This window comes from Euprymna scolopes, chromosome 8, assembly GCF_053919585.1.
Source record: "Euprymna scolopes isolate OS-2025 chromosome 8, ASM5391958v1, whole genome shotgun sequence".
Taxonomy (NCBI): domain Eukaryota; kingdom Metazoa; phylum Mollusca; class Cephalopoda; order Sepiida; family Sepiolidae; genus Euprymna; species Euprymna scolopes.
The window spans coordinates 12,770,654-12,795,986 of record NC_136489.1 but is presented as its reverse complement, the minus strand read 5'-3'; the positions used below and the strand labels follow the sequence as shown (position 1 = coordinate 12,795,986).

Below are 25,333 nucleotides of genomic sequence, written 5' to 3'. Positions count from 1 at the left end.
ATTCACATTTGCAGTTTTCATGATACTTGATATGCATACCCTCATGTACGCAAGAGACAATGACCACCCAGAGAGAAGAACAGCTCTAGTCTCCAGAGAACTAGTAAGGTTCAACATCGATGTGGCACCTCTCAGTGAGACAAGATTACCTGGTGAAGGTGAAATATCTTAAATTGGTCCAGGATACACCTTTTTCTGGAAGGGTAAAGCACCGGAAGTACACGCTCCCAGGGCGTTAACTTCCAAACTAATAAAAGATCACAACTTGACACCAAATGCCATATTTGAAAGGATAATGACACTAAGACAATCACTACCAAGAATCCAGCTCGTCACACTCGCTTCATTATATGCCCCAACACTGGACGCATAAGACCATGTTAAAGGAGCCTTCTATCAACAGCTCGACACTGCCATCACCCAGATACCAGTAGAGGACAGACTTCTCCTCCTAGGGGATTTTAATGCCAGAGTGGAGAGAGACCACGAGCTTTAGCATAACATGATAAACAGACAAGGAGTGGGAAATTGTAATAACAATGGCCTCCTGTTCTTAGGCCTCTGTGTTGAACAGGAACTGTTCATCACGAACACCCAATTTTGACTACCAATCTGCCAGCAGACCACCTGGAAACATCCGAGATCAAAACATTGGCATACCTTGAACCATGCCTTAGTAAAACAACAACATGAAAACGAAGTTTTGATCACAAGGTGCATGCTGGGAGCCCACGATTGTTGGACAGGCCACCGGCTCTTAATAACAAAGCTTAGATTAACAATAACAAAGAAGCTAGGTAACAACCAGCAAAATAAAACTGGACGGAAATATGACACGGACAAACTTAAAAATCAAGAAACGTCACATGCTTTCTGAACAGCAGTCCAACAAAACTTGCTAGCCTCAAGCCCATCACTCGAATAGATCAATTTCAACAAGACTGCAAGGAAAATACTTGACTATCAAAGCAGAGAACACCAGAGTTGCTCGACGAAAACAATAGAGTATCTGGTGAAAAAAGGAAAGCTCGAATAGCCTATGAACAAGATCGCAAAAGAGCTAAGTATACTCACACAAATCATCAGGAAATAAAAACGAGTGGTTGCAACAAACTATTCTGTTTTTTTTTCCTGTTTTGGACTTGGGAACTATGACATTCGGTTATGAATGCATGCTGACAACGGTATATACACATATTGAACAAATGTTCATGTAAATAAAGTAATTATACTCTCCCTATATATATATATATATATATATATATATATATATATATATATATATATATATATATATTTATTTTACACAGTGATCACCACTTATCAAGGCCCGGAAGCCACTCAGGGATAAGGGTTATTGCAAGTACATTACGTTAGTGAGGAGATTTGATGAAGTGTTTAATTAGGGGGCGGTTCATTAGGAATTTGTTAACATTAGACTTGAAGACATCCAAGTTGTAATCCGGAGGGAAGCAGGCAGACGGAATATATATGTGTGTGTGTGTGTGTGTGTGTGTGTGTGTGTGTGTGTGCATGTATGTAAGCATAAAATGATGATTATCAAACTTTAATCTCGCATTTCATGAAGTTGATATCTCTTCCGATTGCAATCAAAATCTGTCAGTGAGAGAGAAATGATTACACGAAGAGTTAAAAAGAGAGATCGATATTTGCATATACGTAGACAGAAAACTAACAAAAAGATATTCACACAAACAAAACTTGGCCCATTCCAGATGTTGCTCTGGAAATTTTTCCAATGTCTACATTGCCAGCAGCAGAAATGGAAAGGCAGTATATTTCCATCATGACAAATAATGGATTGCAACTTGAGATTTTTCTATCGCAATGCTTCATTTTGGAGTCATTGCAAAGTACCAAGCTGCCTGCTATAGATTCATATCTATCTATCTATCTTTTTTTTTGTTTTTTTTATTACATTTTCACCCCAAACAAGGCACATTGCCACTTTGGTGTAGGGGGCTACTATCAGGGGAAACATCTACTGGGGTACTATGTAGGGATTAGGGCAGAGAGATGTTGGTTCACGTTGCACTTGAACTTATGCATGTCAGTACAGTTGGGGAAGCAGTGACCCGGAATGGAATTCCAAAGTCTAGCAGTTCTGGGGAAGAAACTACTGGAGTAGAAGGATCTTTTACATCTAGGGATCTCTACAGTGTGGGGGTGGGATTTTGCAGCTTGTCGGGTCTGTCGAGGGTGTTCACGTCGTGGGGGCACAAGTGCTTGCAGTTCTTCAGAGCATTCACCATTATAGTACTTGTAGAACAGGCAGAGGGATGCAACGTTTCGACGATGGGACAGAGGCTGAAGTTTTGATGCCAGTTTAGGGCCTATCAGATTTGCGACTCTCTTTTGAACCCTGTCAAGGAGCGAGAGACTAGTAGCCGATGCACCGGCTCAAATATGACAGCAATACTCCATACATGGGCGAATAGTGGCCTTATAGAGGTACAGGATACTTTCGGGTGTTAAAAGTTTTCTAGCACGGTAGAGAGAGCCCACCTTCCTTGCAGCGGCCCTGGCAATGCCCTCGATGTAACTGTTCCAACTCATGTTTCCAGTGAACGTTAGGCCAAGGAGCTTGAGAGACGTACTCTCAGATAAAGAGTCGTTGGCCATTGCTATAGGTGGTAGAGAAGGTTTCTTGTAATTATTGAATGAAACCAGTTTTGTCTTGGTGGCATTGAACGTTACCATCCATTTTTGTCCCCATTCCACTACTGATTGGAGGTCATCCTCTAGTGTTTCTGCCATTACTTTAGATATATGTTCGTTTGTTTTCCTGTCGTGCCTGCTATAGAGTGTGGTGTCATCAGCATATATACCCATCTCAGAGGCAATCTTGTCGGGGAGGTCATTTATGAATATCAGGAACAGCAGAGGTCCCAGGATAGATCCTTGGGGCACTCCCGCATTTATATCATATTGTTTAGATGTACGACCGTCGAGGACAACCTGGATTTTTCTCTTATCTAAGAAGGATTTAATTACGTTAAGTATTCTACCAGTGATACCGTAAGATCTAATCTTCCTGAGGAGACCCTAATGCCATACCCTGTCAAAAGCCTTAGATATATCTAGAGCTACCGCTCTTCCCTCTGCCGCTTTGTCCAGTGAATGGTATATGCGTTCAGAGATTACAGTGAGGATGTCTGCCGTGGAACGGGCTTGTCTAAATCCATATTGACGGTCGGTCAGAAGTTTAGCATCTGTAAGGTGCTGGACTAGAGCATGGTTAATTAAGTTCTCAAATATTTTGGCAAAAAGTGGGAGGAGGCTAATAGGGCGATAATTTAATGGGTCAGTTCTTTCGCCAGAATTCTTGAATACTGGTACTACAGAAGCAGTTTTCCAACAGCTTCTATCTATCTATCTATCTATCACACCCCTCTCTCTTTCTCTCTCTATATATAGAGAGAGAAAGAGAGAGTGATATATGCATGTATAATACTATAGCAAAAGAAACACTGAGGCCAGTCATTAAACCAAAACAGCCATGTTTTCTGCTAGTAAGTTTAATTACAACTTCTCAGATTCAGATTTGTTTACATATGGTAGCAGGGCAACTTGTCTATAAATTATTTTTCTACTTCTCATGATTGACTGCAATTATTTCGATTTGATAGTATATGATTCTACCTTACACCAACAGAATTGTAATTAAAACAGGACAAGAGATTCCATCTAGCAATCTTTTATTCAATCAAGAATCTTACTACTCGTTTACTTGACAAGCGGAAATGTACAGCTTTTATAGTTTTGATTATCAAACAGGAGATAATCCTTATTAACAAAATTCTCTCCCACCAAATTTCCCAAATGTCTAGGCTCCCCACGAGCTCGCAGTAACCGCCTCGGCAGTCCATGATTCGGGGTCAGAATACTCAAATAGGAAGGCTCTTCAGTGCAAGCCTGTTCGTGGGCTCTAAAATACCTCACTCTAAAATGTTTCCTTCTCAGAGGAGCAGGCTGTTCCGTGTCAGTCAGTCTCTGGATGAACACGTTTTTTGGTGCTAGTCGTTCATCTCTCAGGGATTCAGGTGTTGGTCATCCAGAGCACCAATGAAGACAGTGTCATTAGACAACGTGACAGGAGATATTTCAGTGCCATGATCTTCTGGAGGAGCTTCAGTGTCAGGGGAAGTTGGTCTGTCCTCAGAAGTTGTCCATGGTCTTGGTATGTCTCCAGCAGGTCCTAGGTCTACCATCTGCATGTCGAACAAAAATGTACTGGGGGTTCACCTCTATGAGCTCTACCTCGTCCACAAAGGGATCGATCTCGATATAACGTGCATGTCAGCTCCGAAACACAGTACCATATCAAGAGAGCCACGATGGAAGCAAAGCTCCTGCCAAACCGTCGCTGAAAAGATAAAAACCTTTTGTATGGGGTGGCATTCGCGGCGGTACACAATAGGGATCGAATGATGTATAATTCAACAGGAAGGAGATTTTCTCAATAATCAATCGAACATCCATTATTTTATGCAGCCAATTGAACGGTCTTCCAAATAATGCCATTATATCTTTTACATTGGCCATTGTAAGGAATTGTCCGGATTATAGCTACTCTTCATTCCTATAGAAATTGTTGAAGCTGCTCTGACATGAAGGAAGCCCCTCAGTTTGAATGTATATAGGCAAGAACTCCGAAGACAGCGAATAGTGAACCGAGGCATTGTATAATTGCAGTAGCCAATATGTCTGAGAAAGTGAAGGCAAAAAGAAACCGTGAATATTCGTCGACAACATTTAAAATATATATTGGTTCCTTGTTTTGCTTGGTAGTAGTTTTTAAAATCAAGATTGAGTCTTTCGAAAGATTGTGTGCTTTTATTAAAATGCCAGTTTTGGGTTTATAAATCCGAGGCACACGTTCGGCAGGAATTTGCAATTCGTTTTACCTCCTCCACTGAGAAACGCAAGTTTCACAGCATGAACCATTCGAGTAATGCCCGAGTGACAGAGATTGTTACGTAGCATTCTGAGTTCATCCTCACTTAATGCCATACAGCATATTCTTGACAGTGTATCAGCTGTAAATTCTCCTTGCCGAGTTAGTAGTTGACGTCAAAGGACAAACAAAATACTTCAATTCTCCACCTCACTATTTTCTCATTTTTTATTTTGCTTGTAGTCTTAGAGTTGAACATAAAAGCAATTAATTTTTGGTCAGTAATAAGTTTAAAATGGCGTCCGATCAAGTAGTACGGCCATTTTCTTAATGCCTCGACTATGGCGTAGGCTTCCTTTTCAATTGCAGGGTGTTGTCATCCAACCCGTGAGAGGGTCCTTGAAAAAAAAGCTACAGATCGATTAGCTTGTTTCAAAAAGCAACAATAGCACAGTCTGACGCATCCGTTTCAACAACCAGAGGAATATTTTGGACTATTGTTGTAATTGCTGATTTCGCAATATCCTTTTTCAGTCGCTTGAATGCCTCAACGGCTTGACAGGGCAGAGGAAACGTCTCTACTTGTGTTAATGGATGTATCTTTTCTGAAAACGATGCAATCCATTGGGAGTAGTGAGCAAACATGCCCATCGCACGTCAAAGGGAAGGCTCATTGTGAGGTACAGAAAACTGGAGTAATGATTTCACTCGATCTGCGTCCGATGCTATAAAACCTTTGTTTATGGTATACCATAGTAGGTTTATTTTGTCCAGTCCAAACATTGTCAATGTACGCAAATGTGCCTTCCAGTTTATCATCCATTATAATTTGGTTGACTATCCTTTGGAAGCTGGCTACTCTATTCATAACACCAAAACGAATCCTACAAAATTGATATAGTCGCCCGTTCGCCTCGAAAGCTGTGTATAGTTTATCTCTAGGTCTAATGGCGATCTAATGCTATGCGCTTTTCAAGTCTAGAGTGCTAAGCATACGATATTTGGCTATTTCGCCTATCATTTCATCTATCCTAGGTAGTGGGAAGGTGTCCAAAAGAGTAAATCTATTTATGGTTTGGGAGTAATCTATAACCATTCTCTATGGTTTTCAGATGTGGTTATAACTACCTGATCCCCCAGGGTGATTTGCTAGGCTCAATTATACCCTCCTCAAGTAGTCGTTTTTATCTCCGTTAATAATTTTTTTATTATTATAAGAAAAACGTCTGCTTCGCACTGCTATCGGTTTGCAGTTTTCAGTTAGGTTTTCAAAAAGTGATCGATACTAAATTTTTGGTATCGCCAATCCACAAATGTTCAATGTGAATCGATTGTGCTGGTATGATCATGTTAAACATTCGCCCTCCTTGATAATCCACTACAGAAGTATGAATGTCTTAAATCGCAGTAAGGTTGACTGGGCAAAGTAAACTTGAAAACAAATGATTGAATAAGACAGCACAATGGATTTTGGATACTGCTGATCTGCTGAATTGTGAGAAATTGAGAGTGATATCAGAAAATATCTGACTCCTAAACAAGGAAAAAGTGACATAAAAAGACTAGAGGAACAGAATATTTAACCCAGCAAAGTTGAACGTTTTCATTGAAGTCGGACAGTAGTCAAGTTTCAAACCATTTGTAGTAGTGGAAGAATATATATGTTGAATATAGCATTAAGAATTATATACACTCATAAATACATGTGTATGCCTGTATATGAACATGCCCATAATCTTCGACAATCAGCTTATTGATTGGAATTTAATTACTTTCAAAACGAGTACAGTCATTCATCCATTGATTAAAAGAAGTGATTAGGCTGAAATAACTCGAAAGAAAACAACAGTAAAAAATAAAATCAAATCAATTTAATTTCTGCTTCATTTATTCTATTAATTGAAATTTTAGACATTATTCAACTCGTGCATTACCTCCCTTTGTTTCTACTGGTATGATTTTCAGATTTATTGTTTTGTTTTATCAAATTGTGTTCACCTCGAAAATCAGTTAGTATAATCACCAAATATTAGTATGGCAAAAATATCTTTATTCTTTTGTGAGAAATAAAAAGATAGATAGATAGATAGATAGATAGAGAGAGAGAGAGAGAGAGAGAGAGAGAGATTATGTATCATGGAAACATGTGACTGCTAGTTTAAGATACGATAAATCTATTACTAATAGAGATTTGGTATTGGTTTGCCTAAAGCATAAATTATACTATTAATTGTACAGTTGTAATATGTTTTATACTTTTAATTGCACAGTTGTAATATGTTTTATACTATTAATTGTACAGTTGTAAAATGTTTTATACTATTAATTGTACAGTTGTAATATGTTTTATACCATTGATTGTACAATTGTAATATATTTTATACTATTAACTGTACAATTGTAATATGTTTTATACTATTACTTGTACAGTTGTAATATGTTTTATACTATTAATTGTGCAATTATAATATGCTTTATACTATTAATTGTACAACTGTAATATGTTTTATACTATTAATTGTACAGTTGTCATATGTTTTATACTATTAATTGTACAGTTGTAATATGTTTTATACTATTGTACAGTTGTAATATGTTTTATACTATTAATTGTACAGTTATAATATGTTTTATACTATTAATTGTACTGTTGTAATATGTTTTATTCTATTAATTGCACAGTTGTAATGTTTTATACTCTTAATTGTACAGTTGTAATAGGTTTTATACTTTTAATTGTACAGTTGTAATATATGTTATACTATTGTACGATCGTTATATATTTTATATTATTAATTGTACAGTTACTATTAATTGTACAGTTGTAATATGTTTTATACTATTAATTGTACAGTTGTAATATGTTTTATACTATTAATTGTACAGTTGTAATATGTTTTATACTATTAATTGTACGATTTTAATATGTTTTATACTATTAATTGTACGATTGTAGTATATTTTATACTATTAATTGTACACTTGTAATATGTTTTTACTATGTATTGTACAGTTGTAATATGTTTTATACTATTAATTGTACAGTTGTAATATGTTTTATACTATTAATTGTACAATTGTAATATGTTTTATACTATTAATTGTACAATTGTAATATGTTTTATACTATTAATTGTACAATTGTAATATGTTTTATACTATTAATTGTACAGTTATAATATGTTTTATACTATTAATTGTACTGTTGTAATATGTTTTATACTATTAATTGTACAATTGTAATATGTTTTATACTATTAATTGTACAGTTGTAATAGGTTTTATACTTTTAATTGTACAGTTGTAATATATGTTATACTATTGTACGATCGTTATATATTTTATATTATTAATTGTACAGTTGTAATATGTTTTATACTATTAATTGTACAGTTGTAATATGTTTTATACTATTAATTGTACAGTTGTAATATGTTTTATACTATTAATTGTACAGTTGTAATATGCTTTATACTATTAATTGTACGATTTTAATATGTTTTATACTATTAATTGTACGATTGTAGTATATTTTATACTATTAATTGTACACTTGTAATATGTTTTTACTATGTATTGTACAGTTGTAATATGTTTTATACTATTAATTGTACAGTTGTAATATGTTTTATACTATTAATTGTACAATTGTAATATGTTTTATACTATTAATTGTACAAATATAATATATAATAATATATTTTAATGCTTAACTCAATTTACTATAAAATTTCAAACTAAGTTACAATCGTTGAATGACCAATTAAGTTAAAGGGGAATAGTGTAATATATGGATTCTTATCAAACTAACATCCCAGGCATTAACTCACCCTTTTTGGTGGAGTAAGGTTAGTGCAGTATCTGCTTTATTGTGAGGAGACCATCTTTATTACTGCATTTTTGTGTATGGTGAGGACATTATAATATCTATGCTGTTGTTATGAATGAAATCCTCCTCCCAGGTATTACTTCTTCTTTTGGAGGAATAGTATAGTATACGCTCATTAGTTATGTTACCATACCTCTGCCTTTTGGGTAAGGAAAAGGTAGTATATGTTCTCTGATCATGATACCATTCTCCTAGGAATTACTTTCCCCTTTGGAAATAGTGTAATATCGGTTGTGTGGTTATGATACAATCACCTTTTTATGGGGACTAATGACATAAGAGTACAGATTTATGACCCTTGGTCTTATATTTGGCTAGTAAATATAATACTACCAACGTCCTTTGTATTTTAAGTAGAAATCACATAGTCTGAAAATATTGTGGTTTGTTTTAAACATTTAAAAACGCAAAAAGCAAAATTATAACGAATTTATTTACGAAAACTGTTATTTTAATCTATGCATGTAATAAAATAGTTGACTTTTTTCATCTGAATTCGGACATTTGGAAAGCATAGGACTATAAACGCTTCATATAATTCTAATTTCTACCATTAACAGAAATTAAGATTTTTATTGATTTCATAATTTCCTACATAAATTCTGACCATCCTGACTCGCAAATCAGCCCTTATCCCACGTATCTGTAAATACACATTCGTAATCAGCCCTTATCCCATATATCTGTAAATAAACATACATAACCCTATTTTGGTATTTTAGTACTTTTGTAGTTTACAGACTGTGCTTTTTCGTTAATAGTTAGATGCAAGTTAAATGCAATTCTTATGATATCCTTGCTTTATTAAATTGTTCGATGAAAGTGCAGAATACTTAGCATGTTAAAAATAGGCTTCTAAATAATAATGTTGATATTTAAGCTCGATCCGTACAATCACTTTTCACCTGCAATTCGTCTAACAACAATCTTCCTTTTGAAATTGTTGATATCAGACGACATTTCTAGTCAGGTAGAAGAATATCCAAGAAAGTAAACTGAATTTTATCCTGTTGAAGTTATCACCATAGATCGGTATACACAAACGGAATCACACGAACGAGATTGTGCTGAATCATTTATTGTTTTAGTTTTGGAATTTATTGAGTTAATCCACTTCTCTGAGCAATGCCGAGACATGAATGAGCTACTTAGATATAAATTGACTCTAAAAAATTTGAATCGTTAATACGTTAATATTTTCTAAAAATGATGGTATAGTATACTAAAACGTTTGTTTCCATAAGGATATTTCCCTATAAAATTTAATCACACAAACTACATATTAAAATATTCATTGGTGTCGGGATTGAGTTAGGTTTGAAAACTAATTCATTTTTCTCATTCTAATTAACTGTACTTTGTGATTTGCACATCAAGTCACTAAAGTTTTACTAAGTCTATTTATTTCATCTTCTCTTATTGTGTGTTATTTGAACCTTTTCACTTGTGTTATCTTATACAGACTATAACTTTTGCATTCATCACTCTCTTATTTGTTTGCACTGTTCCCAGTGGTAAGCAGTTAACAGATCCGTAATCGAATCCAGTATCACAATCATCCGTTTATTTTTTAACTAGATCCAGTATTTTTACCTCTATTTCTGCCGTTCCTTTGTGAAGGCTATTTCTGTCTGCTGCTAGCTCTTTTCGTGTCCATGTCCATTGCCTTTAGATGGCGCTTTATCACATCCTTGTAGCGGGGTTTCTGGCCACCAATCTTTCTGTACCCATTTTCCAATTCTCCATGAAATAGGATTTTTGGGATGCGATTGTTTTCCATTGTGGCCACATGTTCAGTCTATCGTAGTTGTGTGGTGGCGAGTACGGTTGCTATGCTGTCCATGTTGAGTACTTCAACATTTGGTATGAGATCGTTCCATTTAATTTTCATTATTTTTTTTAGTTGGCACTGTTGTGTTGCTTCTAACCTTTTTATGTATTCCCTATACAGTGTGTAGGCTGCTGCTGAATATAGTAGAGCACGTAATACGAATAAGCTTTATAAGTTTTGCATTTTGTTTCTAGTCTAATGCCGTTGCTTGATCCTCATCGTTTTTCCGAACAAAGTAAAAATCGGACTTCCTTCTTTAATCAGATTTTTTCGATTATCGATTTTTGATAATATTAGATGCATTCTGGTACAAAACGTACACGAGAAGACTACAGAAAACAAACTCACACACACACACACACACACACACACACACACACACACACACACACACCAACTCTCTTCCTGATCTCCACCAATGATCTCCAAAAACACATACTTAAATCATTTGTTGACATCTATGCTGATGCCACGACCATTTATGGCAACACATCAAAGGCCGTAAATGACAAAGTTCTCTCTAATTCTTTCTCCTCTGATCTTGAGCGTGTGGTACAGTGGGGGAAGAGGTGGCTGATCACTTTTAATGCATCCAAAACCAAGCTTCTATCTTTACATCATCAACGCTCTGATCCCCATCTCGCATCAATTGAAATGGATGGCTCTCGTCTTGGGGAAGCTCCATGTTTTGACAAGCTTCTGGGTTTGACCTTTACTCCTGATCTGAAATTGAACATGTACATCAGGTCTGTTGCCAAGGACGCTAGGAAAATGGTGAGATCCTTCTACCGCTCCAGATAATATCTCACTACTGATGCAATTCTCTATCTGTATAAAAGCCAAGTACGTCTAAGGATGGAGTACTGCTGCCACAGAAGAGACGTTGCGAGCCTGTCTTTGTTTTATCGTTATTTCCATGGCAGGTGCTCGTCTGAGCTCCAATCTCTCGTCCCCCCTCGCCAATCTTTCACAAGAAACACTCGTCTGGCTGAAACTACTGTCAATAATTTTCCCCACTCTTTATCTGTGCCTAAATCCAAACGTAGATTCTATGAGCAAAGCTTCTTTCTAAGAACTGCACGCCAGTTGAACTCTCTGCCGCTTGCCTGTTTCCGACCTAACTACAACTTGGATGTCTTCAAGTCCAACATAAAAAAACTCTTGACAAACCGCCCCCTTAAGTAAGACACTTTATCAAAATCCCCAATACTAATGATTACTATAATACTATCTCATTGATTACTGTACACGCAATAACCCTTATCCCTGAGTGGCCTTCAGGCCTTGATAAGTGGTGACCCCATGTAAAAAAAAGAAAAAGCCTTGCAAAAATGAGCAAAAAATATAGCTCGTTTACTGAGAACAAGTTTCATTCAAATTGATGATTGCATATGAATATAAATTTGTGCATATTAATCCCTAAATGTATATCGGACAGATACCACAAGTCCGACGAAATGTTGCATCCCTCTGCCTGTTTTACACATATTTTCATGGTGAATGCTCCAATGAACTACAGGCCCTTGAACCCCTTCGACGTAAATATCCCCAACAAACCCGACAAGCAGCAAAATCCCACCTCTACGCAGTAGAGATCCCTAGATGTAAGAGAGCCTTCTACTCCAGTAGTTGCTTCCCCGGGACACCTAGACTTTGGAATTCCCTTCCGGGTTTCTGCTTTCCCAACTGTATTGACATGCGAAAGTTCATGTGTAATTTGAACAGACATCTCGCTGTTCAACTCCCTACATAATACACCTGCAACTTATGTCCTCCCTACATCAAAATAGCACTGTGGTTTGTTTGGGATGAAAATGGAATTTAAAAAATTAAAAACAATACTTAGTTCGCAGTACCTTAGCACAACAAAGATCTATATGGCTAAGTAGTTTCCAAGAAAAAGTGGAACAGAGAGACAAACAGAAATATAATATGCATATCTAAAATAAAAATAATCTATAATTTTACTAGGTACGGACAAAAATGGAGGAACCTTGTTTTGAAAGCCAATTTATCATAATTTTTTTATAGGTTTCCGACTACTTTTTGATCGGATTTGAAAGATTAAGGACTAAACTTAGTTTCCAAAAAAAAAAAAGATTATATTTGTACACGTGAAAAAAAAAGTTACGAAAAATATTTTCATGGCGAGCTAACCAATTCAACTCAGTTTTGAAGTTAAATAAATTTGTTGTAACAATCCTTTAAAAGATAAATATTAGTTTCCTGGGCCTATTTGAAAGGTAAAGTAAAGTCCTAAGATATTGAATTACATAAATAAATAAAATATCTTGTTTGTACAAAAACTAGCTTAATTAGCCCCAAAACCGAGTGATTCTGCTGTCCGCAAAATGCAACAAATCAAAGTTTTGTAAACATGGAATATACGGAAGCCCAAAATTCAGCCAGTCGAAAGACTGAAAATGAAGTCATGTAATTAAAAGGGAGGAAGGGGGTGCTAGTTTTTTTCCCCCAGACGTGCATCCGTACATTTCTATTCTGAACGTTTGTATCATTTTTACCATATTTTAATTTAATTATTTTTCTATGTTCCTGTTTTTAAATTATTTTTTTTTAATTATTGTTCAATATGATATAAAAATTATGTTACGCCGAAAGTTTCACATTCAGTTAACAAGGAAAACTGTTTAAATCTTGCATATAAAAATTATGCGAAACCTGTAATTAAAAAAAGAATGTAGAAATATTTTTGCTATTATAATTTTTTTGTGTGAAAATATTAAACAATGCTTAATTCAATGATATATATATATATATATATATATATATATATATATATATATATATATATATATATATATATATATAGTATATTCCGTGGTCATTATTTGATAAATACTGAGCATTTCATTAAAATTGGTTAATTTCCTGATTTTTGGTGAATTTTTAAGTAAAGGTAAGAGTCAAAATGTTTATTCATTTTAATCATCGGTATTCATTTTGCACGTACCTAATTTAACTAAACCCAAACCTATACAAATCAGTTAGTTTTACGGTTTCCTTTCTTAGAAGAAAACCTAGGAGATACATTCTATCAAGCAGGAAAACATTCTGATAAATAATCCCTTGGGAATTTCTATTTTTTTCATCAGAGTATTTTTTAATCTGTTTGCCTAAACTGATCTTGTTTTTTGATGGGATGGAGAGAGGGAGGGTTAAATCGAAAAGGTCACTAGGTGCAAAACTAAGTTACATTACGCATTCATATTAAAAAAAATTATGCAATGTAAATATTAAATCATAGATTAATTCTTCTTAGAAAGAAAAATGTTTTACCCAACATTTTTACAAAACTAAAATTTCTCCTTTTGTTGTTTTTTTTAGTAAAGTAAAGCTCAGTATTGAACGAAGTTATTTTTTTCTCCCCTGTTTACCGATTTACTTATCGTTTGCTTATCTAACTATCGATCTTGCAAGAGAAAAAATCGGTCTACCGAAATGTTCTCATAGAATTGATCTGTGTGAGTAAATATAAATATAAAATCTTCGTAATAAATTGGTCACCAAGGCGAAATTTCTGCGCATCCAAGAAAATCACACTTTTATAGAAAATACGAGAAAAATACCTGTCCCAGGATGGGTAAAAATAATTTCCTGAACCGTTTTGCATCATTATTAAGCCTCATTACGGAGATTAAAATTAATATATAATCATACTACACTTTATATCTAGAATCTTTATTTCAATTTGGATAAAAGTTACTACTTGATTACACACACACACACACACTTAAATAGGAGTGGTTTAAATCTTAGTCATTGTTATGAGTCATAAAATAACACCCATGTAAGTTCAATAACACAAAAATGAAAAAAAATCTAGAATTAAGTAACTGCAAGATATGGAAACTAGCAGATTAGGATGGCTTAAAATAAATTTAAGGTAAAGGAAGCTAATTGAGAAATAAAACTGAAATTGCTAAAAAGAAGGTAATACCCTGATCCGACTGAGAACACCAATGAACTAAGGATTAGTTATACCATAAGTCTTTTTTTATATATACATTTTATGCCGGAAATAAACGATCACCTAAAATTAAGATTGGGGGGGGGGCAAAACCGGCTAAGTGAAAGCTATATAACAAATATTTTCCCAAAATTTAAAACCAGAAAAAAGGGAAAAAAGATACTGGTATAGGAATCTGTATTACAATGTAGTAACAAACCAGCAAATTGATGCAGACTACTAGATGAACGAGTCAAACGAGCTGGAACAATAGAAGCAGGTAATAAATCAGACAATTTGTGAATAACACATATTATAATACTATTTGTAGAAAAAATTGAAACTAGCAGCATGACGTCTATGAGAGAAAGGTTGCAAAGAAGTCAATTAAATTGTAGATACGTTTCTGCATTTTATGAAGAACTCAAATCGAACAGAGATTCACCAGCCGAAATATGACAGAAATATTCGATATAATGTCTGATAGTAGATTTCTAAAGATAGCCTCGAGTGTAAGAACGTGTTCAGAATGATATAGTCGATCTACATTACGAGATGCAGAAGGAGCAATGCATCTTATAATAATCCAAGAAAGATTTGAAGAGAATGTTTCAGAGTCGATTTTTCCTCAAGAACAGGGCTATCTTTAAGAATATCAGGAAGAAAAGGGACTCGCCTACGATTGAATAACACAAGCTGAGTGTTAACAGAATTAAATGAAGCAACCAAACAAACAACATTTTATGTCCCAATCTACAACTGATCCCAAATCAAGTTCTAGATTAACTGCATATGTCAACTGATCCGAAAGAGATGGGCATGAAGCAACACCAGAAAGAGAGCGCTGTTATATTATATTGTTATCATAATTAAATTTTTGAGAAATATTCTCTGAAAGATCATTTATATAAAGAATAAACAGAATTGAACCTAGAGTGAAGCATGGTATAATTAATTGGAATAAATTTCAGTTAGTTTATAGTTGTTAACTCTCTCACTCAAGCCAAACAATGAGGATCTCTTGTGCATTCTTCCTGCAAGCCCTAAAGAGCATTAGCACTGATAGGAAAAGAAAATGAAGAAACCTTCAGAGTTACTCGTAAGTTTTGGTTTAAAAAAAAGGCCAAGTAATGTCAAGACCTCGAAGACCAGAACACCACACTCTGTTGAATGCTTTCAGAATTTCAAATTCTCCTGAATTATCTATAAACTGAGACATCCGCCCAACCACGAAAGTTATACTGAACATCATTAAAGAGACCCAGATTTTCCAGAAAATCAACATTATTGCAAGTTTGCTATTCATCCTCTATTTAATGATGATCATTAAATAGAGGATAAATAGCAAACTTGCAGCTATTAAGCATTAAGCATTCTATTGTAGAGTCTCCAAAGTATCACGAAGGCCAACATTTTGATGTGAGATAGTCACAAATCATTCGAGGGTGGTTAGACATAGCTCCAGAAATTCCTTACTTATAAGCATTGTGTGTAGTTTCCGACGTGTAGAAGACGGGGAGTCTCGTCGTGGGCGACGAAGCGTTTCACTGAAAAACCACGGCAACACACAGCGAACCAACAAACAATGACAGCCACGGCGCGAAGGTAATTAACAAAGCTCAGCTGACTGCACGAATAGAAACGGAACCCAACGGTCACTGTACTGATCGCCACGAACGTCAGAACCCGACTGCCTCGCACCTCCAATGGACCGATTTTTATTCCTCAAGATGGCCTAGCTAATTTGCATCCCCGCGAGATCTCGCGCGATCCTGCGAGATTCCGTCTCTAATAAAAGCAGGCAGGCGCCATCTTGGAACTCTTTCTTCCGCTGCCCCGACCACAGGATCAGCCACCACCCCGAACACCAGGCACACACGGACCCTCTTGTGTCGAGGGCTACGGTTAGTCTCACACATTGCTAGCTCACTTCTGTAGGATATATTGTCTACGAGCTTTAGAACCATCCCAACGATACGGATTAAAGTAATCATTACGATGGACAATGGCAGAAGAATATCTAGATGAAAATCAGAGTGAAGAATGAGGTTTGGATTAAAACTGCCGATGAGTAATGAAGGTGTCAATTCCGGTAACTTACTTTGCAGCATCATTCGAAAACATACCAAAGATTTGACCACATAGAACGTCACCTAGGAGGCTTTATGTAGTTAAATGTTTTCCTATGGAAAGGACAAACAATTGCAAACAGAAAAAAATCAATCTCAACATCAACAGCAACATGATCAGAAGAACCCAAAGAGAAACCAGAAAAAATTCAGGAAAGAAGTGATAAAAAGATCAATAAAGTTGGTGGGGGTCATTATTAGGGAAACGTGTAGGGAAGGCGATTTGGGATAAGTCATGAGACACAGAAAAGTGAAAACAGATTTCCTCAGATAGATCTATGTGATCTATGTGATTAGAGTGGGAGAGTCAAACGGAATATTGAGCATTAAAGTCACCAAAAACAAAGATGGAGATTCATAGATGAAGTTGCAAAGCATTATCAATATTACTGGATATAGCAATGATTGTCAGAAGGTGAACGATACAAAAAGAATTAATAGGATGTAGAATAATGTAGCAATAACACATATCTAAGACAACTAACAAGACAGCCATAAAATATAATAAATAGGAAGACCATGTAAATACGTAAACATTAGGCAAATAACCGTCCATATATACATTGAGAAAAGACTGAATATCCGAGAAAGTTTGTCCTAAGCGTGACAGGCATGCCTTAATTGGAACTATCTACAGCAAAAATAAGTCCATCCAAAGGTGATAAAAAACTGACACCGGAGTCATTCAAGAGTAGCTGGCGAGGTTGCTCTGGTACCGTGTCATTTCGACGTAGTTGTTAGGGATTGTACTGTGTTGTTTCTATGGAGTTCTTCAGAAGTTGTTCAGGATCGTTTCATATCGTTTCAGCAGAGTTGTTCAGGATCATGTTGGATGTTTGGATTTTGACAGAGGTGTTCAGAATTGTATCAACGGAGTTGTTCAGCATCGTTTTGTGTCCTGTAGACGGAATCTTTCGCGACCGTGTCAAATCGTGACAAGCATGCCTAAGTTGGGTCTATATACAGCAAATATAAGTCTATCTAAAGACTATAAAAAGCACCTGCCAGAGTGATTCAGGAGTAACTGGCGAGATTGCTCTGATATCGTGTCATGTCGACATAGTTGTTCAACATCGTACTGTGTCATTTCGGCATAATTGTTCAGATAGCCTTCTCCCTAAGATGTATGACAACAACCAAACATTTCAAGAGCTTAGGTGTCAAGAATGAACAGAAACTGTACAATATAGGATGAGGAGGTCAACTCCTTTTTGTATCCATAGAGAGATAAAAAAAGAACAAACTAAGTCACATGTCTAACAACGTTTCGTTTTTATTGTAAGACATCTTCTGGATGAAAATCTATACCTACATATATGTGTCTTCTTTTTTATTTTATTTGTTTGATAAACTTTATATTAAGCACAATTAATTATACAACAATAATAACACTTAAAAGAACTAATAATAATAATCTACTGCATCTTCACCAATAAATCCTATCAACATTAGTGTATTTCTCTCTAAACTAAACAATCTGTACTAAAAAAAGCCTTTTGAATTGTTACAAGCAGGGGAACGTAAATAAGGATATGAACGCCCTTATGTCATTAAAATTCAAATAAACAGAAGAAAAACATACCGACCTTTACATTGAAAATTGTCACAGAAATGTTCAAAGTACTTGATGTTATTATTTTAACAGTGTTGCTTGTGAAAAGTATACTACCTAGCAAAGTTCCACTGGTGCTTCTGTTGTTTTGATCAATAGAGGCCATTTTCCCCTTTTTTTTCTCTTTATTATACATTGAGTTTTCCACAGTTTTTATAATCTTTCTTTTGCTTTGTAATACGTATGGTATTGCTAACGACTTTAGATGTCACCACGTATATCTAGAATGAACTAATTTCTCCTCAAGGGAGATAATTCTGATATCCATACCACTAGTTGTCTTTAATGCCCTTCATAATCATGGTGTGATCAGTGACCTTGCACTAAAATTGCAATGTAACGACCAATTTTAATTACTTATTTAAAGAGGTGATGTGTTTATATTCTTCCTATTTCTCTATGATGGTTAATTATAAAGTGAAGAATCAATCAAATCCAAATACTTGATACTCCAGACTGGAAGGCAATTTTAATAAAAAGCACATAGACATGTTTTTCTGTAACACACGCATACTTTATTTATACTAGGGACAAAGATGCAATAACGTAGTCCCTTATATGAATTTATCACAAACATAACGAACTAAGAGCAGATAACTCTAAATCTTTACCCTATAGATATCTGATCTTTTCGAAAATATGGTATAAGGGAGGTCATTCTTAGCAGATTGAAAGGCATTCATAAACAAACACTCTACTGACTTACGTTTCTGAATTTTTAAGATTAGGATTGGTTATTCATATTATTTAGAACCTTCGGAATACTGTTCACGTCTTGAGTGTCATTTTCACAACGTTTTAGTCACGGTAACATCCAGACTTCTTCAGGTGTATCTTGTTGAACTCGGAATTCCGAACAGAACCCTTTATTTACTTCACGGAGGTAGCACCTTCTTGTTCTATCAGCCAATACTAGATAGAAGCCCCAAATAATATGTTATTGTATTTTTTGGCACCCACATTGAGAATTGAACATTCTGACTTCAGGAGAACATCACTTTTATGACTGATATTTCCAAGTACTCTAACCATTGCACCACAAGTCCTTGTTAACTACTTAGGATCTCTATCCAACCATGGCTAATGGAACGACAGCGTACTACTTGATGTAGTAAAAAAGTGTTCTGTCCGAAATTCTGTCCGAATTCCTAAGTTTGACAGATACATTCCAGAGTTCGATAAGATACCAGTGAAGAAGGTCAGAGGTTACATCGACTGAAACGTTGTATTTTACTTAACTTTTCTGAGTCACGTTTTAAGCTGGCCGCTGTATAACTTTTTCCAGTTCCAAGGAGAAACCAGATCGATGCCTTCTCTGGAGAGATCGCTTATGTTGGATGAGATCTGCATTGAAATATATTAATATCTATGTATCTTGCAAAGAAAGCAAGTGTTAGTCCTCAGAAAAGGGGTCTCTTGATTTTTGAGAACTTCGAAAGAAATAAAAAAAAAAAACAGAAAATTTATTTTATTTATCGCCTTCTTCAATTTTATAGTAAATTCTTTTTCTTTTTAATTTACAGTTTTCCCTTAAAGTTTTTGTTTTGCTTAACAAAAGTGATTAAAAAAATTTTACTTTTTTTAAAAAAAATGACAGAGTTGTCCGTCTTTCTCCCGTTCTCTTTTTCCCCCTTAGTCTAGGGAAATAATGTCGTATTGATTTAAATTTTTCATAGACTGAGATGATGATGGATTGTATTTAGTGTCACAATGCCAACATTTGGCATGGAGAAAAGTTACAGCTTTCAGGAATTAATATCTTTCTGTGCAAGCCGAGTCATTTATTCAATTTAATCATTGAACCCAAAAACCATTAACCTCGCATTTCTACCGCTCTTATTTCTCTTATCTTTTCTATTTCACTCTTTCTTTTTCCATCCTTATTTTTTTTCATTCTTTATTTATACATTCTTCTCTTTTTTACTCTTTCTTTCTACGTCTTTTTTTACTTCACTCTCTATTTCTTCATCTTTTTTATTTCTCTCTTTCTTTCTCAATCCTTATTTTCTTTCATTCTTTCTTTCTCCATCCTTATTTTTCCTCACTGTTTATTTGTACACCCTTACTTTTCTTCACTCTTTCTTTGTACAGGGTGGAACGTTAAAATTCTCGCTTAAGAAAAGGCGACATGGTTCCATTTCCATGTGATAAAAACCTTCTTTTTTTTTTTGTTCTATACTTTCTACTAGTTGGCCAGTTGTGTACAAATCCGAAAAGTGATAGGAGCCTTCTATCCTGTATGAAAGTTACACAATGTTCAACTAGTGAGATCAGAGATGCGCCACTGAATAACTCATGCTCTATACCGATCCAACTTATGACAACAGGACCATTGCCAGCACTTTCAAAATGCATCGCTGGATTGCGATGCACAACAGAGACGTACCCAGGGTCATGAAAACCAAGTTTCTAGCCACGGTTATTGTCTTTGGTGTGGTTTCAAGTGAGGGCCACATCATACCACGTCATATCTTCAAAGTCGGCTTGAAAGTAAACAGCAAAGTGGATGTGATGAAGAGTGTGGGGACCCCCTGGTGCAATTAGGTGGCTGCTACCAGACTCTGGGTGTGGCAGCAAGACAGCACCGATTCCTAAGTCGAAGAGACCCAGGATTGACTTCAGAAGGAGTGCTATGAGTTTCTACCTTACTCTCATTGACCCCCTCCTCCCCTGACATGAACCCACTGGACTACTTCGTTTGATCATACATTGCCAACATCACTAACATGACCTCCCACAACACCAAAGCCAGCCTGATCGCATCCACTGATTATTCGCCAAACTTCCGCCGATGTTTCGCTCAGCTTCAGCTTTTTGGTGCTTGTAGAAAAGGCATGCTCCTTGTTTCGGACCTGAATCGAGGCGGCGATTGAGGCTGAACGCGAATACATTAAATAGATGTAGGCTCTATTACATAATCAAGTTAGCTAAATTGATATTTTCAGTAAAAGTTTTAAAATAAAACTGTAATGATTTGTTTTTCTTTAGGGCGATACATTTATTGTTCCAACCTGGACACTCGGGAAAATAAAAGCGAATTTGGAATACCTATGCGATCTCAGTTGTGTAGAGTGATTCATTATATACACAGCAAAATATTGTTGTGTAGATGACACTTTGCAGTAGATTGTTTTTTCTTTCCTTTTCTTTTTCGTTATTCATTTTAAGAACAGAAACTTTAAAGGCGATTACTAATAGCAGCACACAAGATTATCAGTTCCTTTTTGTTGTTTCTTTTGTTTTCCTTATACATACATAATAAACCCAGTTTTTTTCCAAACCCAACATTTCTGTCTCTCTCTCTCTCTCCCTCTCTCACTCACTCACTCACTCACTCACTCACTCTCTCTCTCTCATTGTTCAGAAAAAGAGAAGGGTCTTCAGATTACCTGTTATCTCAAGCAACGTCGTCTCTGTGACATATTGACTAGTAACCTTCATTCTAATATTTTACTTCTGATGGAATTTTCCACTTCTCTGCTAACTGTAACCTTATGTGGAAAATACCGTTTTTAAAATCATTTCTGCACAATCACATTATTATTTTCCTGAAGAGATAATACTAAATACTGAGGTTTCCCCGCTCCTACTAAGCTTTGTAAAAGATTCTTATGGTTTCTTTATCTAACCTTACAATAAATACAAGTACGTCATGTAGTATTTTCATGTGGATTTCTTAATTTTGTAAAAGCAGAACTTCCCAAACTTAAAGCAAATGTTCTTGTTTATAATTTTTATTTCTCTCATCCGTTAACCTTTTATTTCATGTTTTATCAATCTCTTCATTCTCATTGAATTTTGTTTCCCTATATAAGTCTTTTTCATTTTTGTAACATACATTCGTCGTTCTTGTCGGATCAACTCCTTTCTTTTTTACAGATGTTTTCTTTCTTTTATTTATTAACGACTTCTTTCCCTTTCACATACGTCCATTTACAAGTTAATTGACAATTAATTAGTTAGAATTTGAGAAAGGAATACATTGTTGTCTTAATGCAATAACAAAGATATATGTGACTGAGACCGAAGATAGAATATATGTATAAACTATGTATAAGAAAATATTTTTTTTTTCAGTTCAATAGATTGACAAAAGGCTAGAACTATTTAAAAGCAATTTGTGTTAGTTTTGTGAGTCTAAATGACGGCTACGAGAACATCCTCGATGTTATGTTAAGGTTTTTAAAAGTTATACAGAGATGGCTATGAAACTGGAGTATGTCTAATGACTTTAAGGCCCAGCTAGAAAATAGAATACTATCTTATTCTAAATTTCCTACAAGTATGGAATGAGATTTTGTAGTACAGGACGGGAAAGTAAATTCTCTTTAACTTCAGCAATATTAATTCAGGGGATATAATTTGAGTTACATCCATTGGAAATAACCCAGATTATCATGGTATTATATTTTTTTCTCATACAGTGTACTTCATTCGCATGCCCTTTCTTATATTGCTTGAACCTGAATATAAATTCATTTTCATCTACTCTATCACTGTTTTGCTCCCTCATTCCTCTCTATTTACCTGCCGTTGTTCACGTCTTCATTTCATTATTTCTCTCTCTCTCTCTTTCTCTCTCATATATATATATATATATATATATATATATATATATATATATATATATATAATATAAAGCTAAATGTGTGTGTGTGTCTGGTCACGAATAGGCTCCTATATGGTTGACTATTTTAAAAAACTGATTACATAAAATTATAGAAGATGTATGGAGACACAGGAATTGGTATGTTTGATCTGGCGGAACGGTGGTTCATTAAAATTGTGGGGTCTGCATTCGCGCCTGGTCCACAAAGTATGGAAGTAAAAAATAAAAAAAAAAAGTTTACAAATGTTTTTGATATAGATGTACATAAGAATACTTTGATAAGTATGTTTTAACTTAAATAGGGATAGTATAATAAAATTGTGAGGTCTGCGTTCGCGCCTGGCCTCCATGGAATGGAAATAGGCACAAACTTTAATAAAGGTTTTTTCATATCTATCTGCGTAAGTATACTTTGATAATTATGTTTTAGTTTGAAGAAATATGGTATAATAAAATTATGAGGTGTTCGTTCGCACCTGACCTCCATAGAATGGAAATATGTCACAAAGTTTAACAAGGTTTTTTTAATATAGATCCACAGAATATTGTGATCATTGTTTCAGTGTGACCAGGTATGGTATAATAAATTATTGGGTTTATCTATTTTATTTATTACTTTCATCATATTCTGCTTTGGTTTTGATACCCCCAAATTCGAAGCCATCTCTTTACAACCCTTACTTTTCATAACCTATCATACTTTCATAAATCAGAGTCCATTTTCTGTAGGCTGTTTTTTAACCCAGTCAACAACGGGTACTTTTGCTAGTATATATATATATATATATATATATATATATATATATATATATATATATATATATTAATTAATTAATAATTACTACATGCATAAAAGTAAGTAATCTATATACATGCATGTTTCGAAGTCTATTCATCATCAGTATAGCTAGACTTTTATTGCCAAGGATAGAACCTTTAACGGCTCGATAAGTAGTCTGATGTTTTACCACGGGACTACCGAACCTTAGACAATTTTATGCACGATTTGTATCGCTCATAAATCTAGGATTGTTTGAATTTTTATTTTATTTTTCATTATTTTATATATTATATTTTATTTATTATTTATGAAATTAATCGCTAATAAAAAATAAAATAAAAATTCAAACAATCTTAGTTAATTTCTTTTCAATTATGTGGTAGTTGCTGGTGGCCTGGAAGAAAGATGCTAGTGTGCTAAGTCAGGGTTAACTTTGTTGATGATACACACGTCTCAACCAGCGGTAATTTTCACTTCCTACACTGCTGATTGCATAAATATGAACCATTATAGGTATAAAAATTATTAATATTTATTTAAAAAACAAAAGAAATTATAGTTATAAAGCTGCTTTAAGAAAATGAAAGTTCAGCCCATCTTTGTTGTTGAATACTCTGTGAAAGCTCCCTGAAATATCAATTCATAGGGACATAATTTCTTTCAAACTATTTGGTAGTTGCCGTTGGCCTGGAGGAAAGGAGATGGCTTACTAAAACAAGGGTAACTTTGTTAACTGGGTTCCGATCTCCAGACAAGCAGTAATTATCACTTCTTGCATTGATGATGTCATATGCATGAAACACTGTATGCATAAAAAGTATTAATATTCATTTTTTATAAATATTATAATATATATATATATATATATATATAGAGAGAGAGAGAGAGAGAGAGTGAGAGAGAGATTCAATAGCCTTCCCCTACGCTTTCTTTTCCTTTTTACTATTTTTTTTTGTTTTTGTCTTTTCTTAACTTTCATTCTACGCCTTTTAATAATTTGAAATTATCCATAAATTTCATTTCTTCTTATTTCATTCATTCGCTTTCCCTGTATTTCTTTTTCCCTCTCTTCTTGTTAAAATCTAACCCCTCCCCTCATATATCTCTTTATCCTTCACATACTCCCACTCTTCTGTACCCTTCGGCAAAACATGTCATACCGACCCCCTTCTTCTAGACTTTATTTTCTACTCCGTCTTACATGAAATGGCGAAATGGCGAAGTATACTTCTAGAAACCCCAATTTCCCCTCTGCTCAATATTCAGAATTTGCTCTGGGGCCAATCATTGGCATTATGAGTGCGCACTTTGGCTTCGGTTCAATAATTTAATGCCTTCTCTAATGTTCTTCAAATAAAGAAGTTTTACACTTTACTCTCGGGTCAAGTGGTAGGTGAGATGATAGCAATTTCAATTACGAATGACCTACACTATTGAGAAAAAAAGCAAACTCTATAGTTTCAAGCAATATCTATTACATGAAGAGTAAATGTCTGTATGTTCAACGAAAATTTGGAAAATACACAACAAAACCCTACAAAGTTGGTATTTTTTAATTAGCCCAGCCTCGGGTGTATAATATCTAAACTGCAAAGCA

General features: G+C 34.8%; 1 protein-coding gene across 1 annotated transcript in view; it reads left to right on the top strand.

Annotated features, from left to right (window-relative positions):
- Positions 1 to 25,333, top strand: part of LOC145283491 (HEAT repeat-containing protein 4-like) — a 2,203,577-nt gene that overhangs the window by 1,127,918 nt on the left and 1,050,326 nt on the right. The gene's annotated exons all lie outside the window — the stretch shown is intronic.